Below are 5,902 nucleotides of genomic sequence, written 5' to 3'. Positions count from 1 at the left end.
CCTGGGCCTGGAGTGTTTGTGGAGGGAGTAGGAGGCTGGTGGGGGGGAACCCCAGCTCTGACTGCCCGGGGATTGGGTGTCTGAGCTGGGGCGAGTCTCCCGGGGGGGCGGGGAAGGAGGCAGGGCAGGAAGCCCTTGGCCTGCAGGGCCCCATCTCTGCCTGAGTCCCACCACGCAGGCTGCTCAGGTTGCTCCTGAACAAAATGCCCCTTATTAGGGTCTGATTCCTAGACTCCGGAAGGCAGCACAGCCGGTGCACCTTGCGCGCACCTCAGTCTTGTGACCTGGACACATGCTCCCAGGCCTGCTTTGTCCCCAGGCCCAGGCACCTGAGGCGTCCACAGTCCAGTCCAGCCTCTTTGAACCTGCAAAGCGGCAGCCCTGTTGCCTGGAGGCTTGGTGCTGCCCCCTGCTGTCGCTGTCTGTCATTATCACTGCTGGGTGACAATGGGTGTCACTGCCTTTCTCTGCACCCCCGCCCTAGGAATTTTTTCTTAAATGGCCACCATTTCTTGAGAACTCCCTACGCATACCACATATACCACTTCTATTACTCCCCTCAATAATTGAGGCTGGGAGGTTGGGTTACATTCCTGAAAGTGGCCCAGGGGGAGAGTGGCTTAGAAGGCATTTGAACCCAGGTCTCCTGGACTCCAAGCCCTCCCCGCTACCCTGTACCAACCCGAGAGATTATCTGAGTTTGTTCTTTTCCTTATCCCTAGTTCCTGTTAGCTCCGCCTCCAAAACACCTCCCAAACGTACCCACCCCCCCACCCCGTCTTCAGCTCCCAGCCCCCATTATCACCCACCTGAACCGACGCAGTCCCTTGCCCAGGTCCCTGGCTCCCGCCATCCCCTCCCCTCCCCCACGGTTCCTGACACAGGTGTGAAAGGGGGCTTGTGAACATTCTAGTGAGTTCAAACTCCTTTTCTGTTCAAGAACCCTCCATGGCTCCCACCTTCTTCAGCGTAGTAGCCGAAGTCTTCACTGCGGCCCTCGAGGTCCTGCCCCTCCTGCCCCTTCAGCTCCCCCTTGTGCCTGAAATTCTCCCCACCTGGCTCTTTGTGCGGCTAGCTCCTTGGCCTTTGGTTTTCAGCTCAGGGATCCCCTCCTCCAGGAAGCCTTCTGGGCTCATCGAAGAATGGCTCCTCTTGGTGATGACCACACATCACACTATTTTTCTCAGGGCACTTGTCATAACCTGCAAGTATTTGTGTTTTCACTTCATAATTGTCAGCCTCCCCACCGAGCATGTCAACTCAGAGGGGATCCAGATCTGGCTGCCTTTTTTTTCTTTTTTCCTTTTTTTTTTTTTTTAACCACCTTATCCCAGAGCAGGACGGAGTGCGTGGTACACTGCAGGCCCTCCGTGTACAGGCACAGAACAGCTGAATGACTGCGAAGGGCTTGGCACAGGGCCTGGCCTGGGCGAAGTGCCGTACGAACCACTGTTACTGGTGTATCAGCCTAGGCCGGCGTTTAAGTTCCAGTCTTCCATGCACGCTCAAAACTCTTCGGCTGCTGCGTGCAGAGACTGTACCATACACAAGTAGAAGCAGGAAGACCAGTGAAGAGGTTACCACAGGGGCGCCTGGCTGGCTGAGTCAGTAGAGCCTGTGACTCTTGGTTTCAGGGTCGTGAGTTCGAGCTCCTGGATTGGGTGTGGAGGCTACTTTAAAAAAAGGTGTTTTTATTTTTATTTTTTAAAGATTTTATTTATTTGACAGACAGAGATCACAAGTAGGCAGAGAGGCAGGCAGAGAGAGGGAGGAGGAAGAAGGCTCCCTGCTGAGCAGAGAGCCAGACTCAGGGCTCGATCCCAGGACCCTGGGAACATGACCTGAGCCGAAGGCAGAGGCCCCAACCCACTGAGCCACAAAGGCAGCCCTTTTTTTTTTTTTTTAAGATTTTATTTATTTATTTGACAGAGAGAGAGAGAGAGAGAGAGAGAGAACCCAAGCAGGGGGAGTAGGAGTGGGAGAAGCAGGCTCCCCGCTGAGCAGGGAGCCCGATGCGGGACTCGATCCCAGGACCCTGAGATCATGACCTGAGCTGAAGGCAGACGACGCTTAACGCCTGAGCCAGCCAGGTGCCCCCCTTGTTTTTGTTTTTAGATTTTATTTGATGGAGAGAGACACAGCAAGAGAGGGAACAGAAGCAAGGGGAGTGTAAGAGGGAGAAGCAGGCTCAATCCCAGGACCCTGAGATCATGACCTGAGCCGAAGGCGGAAGCTTAACCCACTGAGCCACCCAGGCGCCCGCCCCAGAAAAGATTTTTTTTTAAAAAGTTGTCAGTTGAGGGGCGCCTGGGTGGCTCAGTGGGTTAAAGCCTCTGCCTTCGGCTCAGGTCATGATTCCAGGGTCCTGGGATCGAGCCCCGCATCGGGCTCTCTGCTCAGCGGGGAGCCTGCTTCCTCCTCTCTCTCTGCCTGCCTCTCTGCCTACTTGTGATCTCTGTCTCTGTCAAATAAATAAATAAAATCTTTAAAAAAAAAAAAAAAGTTGTCAGTTGGGCATCTGTCTTCAGCTCAGGTCATGATCTTGGGGCTCTGGGATGGAGCCCCATGTAGCCTCCCCGCTCGGTGGGGAGTTTGCTTCTCCCTCTGCCCCTCCCCCATGCTTATGTGTGTTCGAGCATGCTGGAATCTTTAAAAAATTTAAACTTAAAAAAACGTTACTGCACTGATCTGGGCATGTGCTGCTGGTGGACGATTCAGGTGGTCTTGGTGAAGATGATGAAAAGCGTGCAGATTTCGCACGTCATTTGAAGACGGAGCTCGACTTATCTGACTGCACATGCAAGAGAGAGGACTCGAGGAAGGAGGAGGAAACAGGACTGGGGGGTCAAGCTCAGAGTCCTGCGGAGGGCACCTGCTACCTGAGCCTGCAGGGAGCTGGAGAGGATAAGTGACTTCTCAGAGCCTCCTGAACTGGACTAAAGGTGGCCCAGGAGCTTACAATCCCAGGTACGTCTGACTCTCGTGGGTGCGGGGGCAAAGTGTCCGTGTGCCCCAGCCTGATCTTCTTGACAGTGTTGGCCTCATGGTCCCGAGCCCAGGGTAGTTCTCTGAAGAAGAGGTGGTGGGCAGGCCGTTGTGGAAAAGCCCACAGAGCCCAGGCAAAGAGATGATCTAGCAGAACTGAAGGGATCCGGGCAGGTCGGTGTATTTTGGAACTCCTTTATACAAAGTCTCCAAAGGAAGTGGTGATGTAGGTGGCTGGATGTGTCCGGATTTCACAGGAGAATCCCAGGCTGGAGGCATTTAATCGGGAGTGTCAGTGTTTTGATGGTCTTTGAGGTCGTGGGGCTGGCTGAGATCACCTGGGGAGTTAAGTGTCCAGAGAGGTGAGGTCTGAGCTCCAGGGAGAAGGAAAAAAAAAAGAATTTAGGGGACTTAGGGGAGAGCCAGAGAGCAGCCGCATCTGGAGCTGAAGGCAGGAAGTGTGGGCACAAGCGCTCCTGGCTTTAGTGTGGGAGCAACTGAGTGGAGCGACTATTTTCTAGTGCAGGAAGAAAGGACGTCAGCAGAGGGCAGAACGTGTGATGTTGGAAGCTGTAATAAGGTGTGAAAATTGGGAGAACACTGCATGAATGAGCAATGTTGGGGCTGTGGGTTTTTTTCTCCCCCAAACCCACAAGGTGGGAGGTGCAGGCAGAGGGTGGGTTTAGTTCAGGCTTGACAAAAAGACGCAGGGGCTTGAGGGTATGTGCAGGGGGAGATGCGGGAGGCATGCTAGCTTTCTGCTGTCCAAAAACCCGCCCATAGCTTTCAAAGCACTCGGGGTGAAAGCCAAGGTCTCCATGTGGGTCTCCAGGGCCCTGAAGGACCTATCCACCCTTTCTTGGATGGCCCTCCTCCCGCCTCCCATCCCGGCCCCCTTTCAGCCCCTCGGACCTCTTTGCTGCTCCTTCCACAAGCACCGCCAACCTCTGGGACTTTGTACTGGCTGTTCCCTCTGCGTGGAATGCTCATCTCCCATCGAGCTGCTTGGCCTCAGTCCCTCAGCTCCCTGGAAAGACTTCACTGTGTGCTGCCTGACTCAAAATTGCACCTGCCCCAGCCCCACATCACCGCTGTGCTGCTTTATTATCACCTGCCTCCCCAGCTAGGTCAGCTCGGAGCGCGCAGGGCCCTGGGATGGTTCGTTAACTGTGTCTCCAGCAGCAGCTCTGGGCTGCACAACTCAAGGCCAGCTCCTCCCATCCTCCCGGATGGTCTGTGTCACCAGCGGGCTACACGCAAGCTTTTTCTTCTGGCTCCGGTTGACCAGCATTGGCTTCTGCCTTTTGCAGCTCGGAGAGGTACCAATCCAGAATACTTGAAGGGGCGTGGCCAGGCCGAGGGGAGGGAGCCTGCTGCCCTAGCGGAGAGGAGGCGAGGAGGCGTGCGGGCACAGGCGTGTGGGCTACTTAAGAAACAAAGTGGTTCAGGCAACTAACAGACACGAAGAGGTCTTCCAGTTCTGTTAACGTTCTGGAACAGGTAAAGCTAATCCTGGGGATGTAACAAGGATTGGCTCAGGACAGCAGGAAGAAGATTCCTGGGTGTTGTAGGGGGTGGGGGGCAGTCCCAACGTTCCTTATCTTGATTCGGGTGGTGGTTGCACAGATGTATGTGTAAACATTTACCAAGATGTACGCTTAAATGATTGTATTATACCTTCATTGAAAAAAAAAAAGTGCCTTAAAGGAAATGGGGAGTTCCTCTTTGGCTGCTGTCCCTGAGGTTGGACTGACTTGGGCACAGTGGAGGCCAGGTGTGGTGGGGGACCCAATCATGCATTTACTCACTATATCGAGTGCTCCAAGCCAGGGTGAACCAGAACCATGTTCCCTGGTCTGAGTTAACTCTCTGGCAAGGGAGACAGATAATAACTAAATATGTAATGAGTAGCGATAGACACTCTGAAGAAAAATAAAGCAGGATAATCTGACAGTGCTGTTGGAGAAATGGTGGTGAAGGCAGCTGGAGCACAGAGAAGTGAGGGAGGGAGCTCTGAATACCTGAGGGAAGAGAGTGTTTCAGGCAGTGGGTATGGCCAGTGCAAAGGCCCTGAGGTGACAGGATGCTTGAAAGAATGGAGGAAGTTGTGAAAGGACAAACTGTATATCCCAGGCTCACACCCTCCCAGTCCAGCTGCCGGAGCAGAAAGATCTTCTCTTTCTCTCATGACTGGAGGCAAGTCCTGAAGCAACCCAGTCTTTGGCCAGTTCTGGTGAAACACGGTATCTCCCCCAATCATGGGACCGGGATAGAAGTGGGGTTTTGATCAGCCAGATCCAAGGCAGAGGCTGGGCGGTGGGGAACACAGTGGGTGCGAGGTGGCTCCCCAAGGGAAAACCTTGGTTCCCAGAACAAAGGGGGAATGGAGACCCAGCAGGCCAAAGCCACAGGTGGCCAGCGGCTCTGTGGGACAAGAGCAAGAACAAAAACTAGAACAGCAGGGACCTGAGGATGGCCAAGAGGGCCCCGGCAGGTGAAGATGATAAACTCCAGGTGGCTGGGGCTCCTACATACACTTGGTCCGTAAGACAGCATTGCTGTGCGGCTGTGCCAATTTTTCTCTCCACGTCTTAAACGTCCTGGGGCTCAAATTAATGTGGCCATGATATGGCTCCACGTTCACTCCATCTCCTTCTTTTAATGTAAAATATTGCTGGGGTGCCTGGGTGGCTCAGTTGGTGGAGTGTTGGACTCTTCGGTTTTGTTTGTTAAAGATTTTATTTATTTGACAGAGAGAGAGAGAGATCACAAGTAGGCAGACCAGCAAGCGGGGGGCGGGGGGGGGGTGGGGAAGCAGAGAGTCTGATGCAGGCCCGAGCCCAGGGCCCTGAAATCATGACCTGAACCGAAGGCAAAGGCTTAACCCACTCAGCCACCCAGGCGCCCCGGGACTCTT

This window comes from Martes martes, assembly GCF_963455335.1.
Source record: "Martes martes genome assembly, chromosome: 1".
In the NCBI taxonomy this organism is placed as follows: domain Eukaryota; kingdom Metazoa; phylum Chordata; class Mammalia; order Carnivora; family Mustelidae; genus Martes; species Martes martes.
This window is presented reverse-complemented; position numbering follows the sequence as displayed.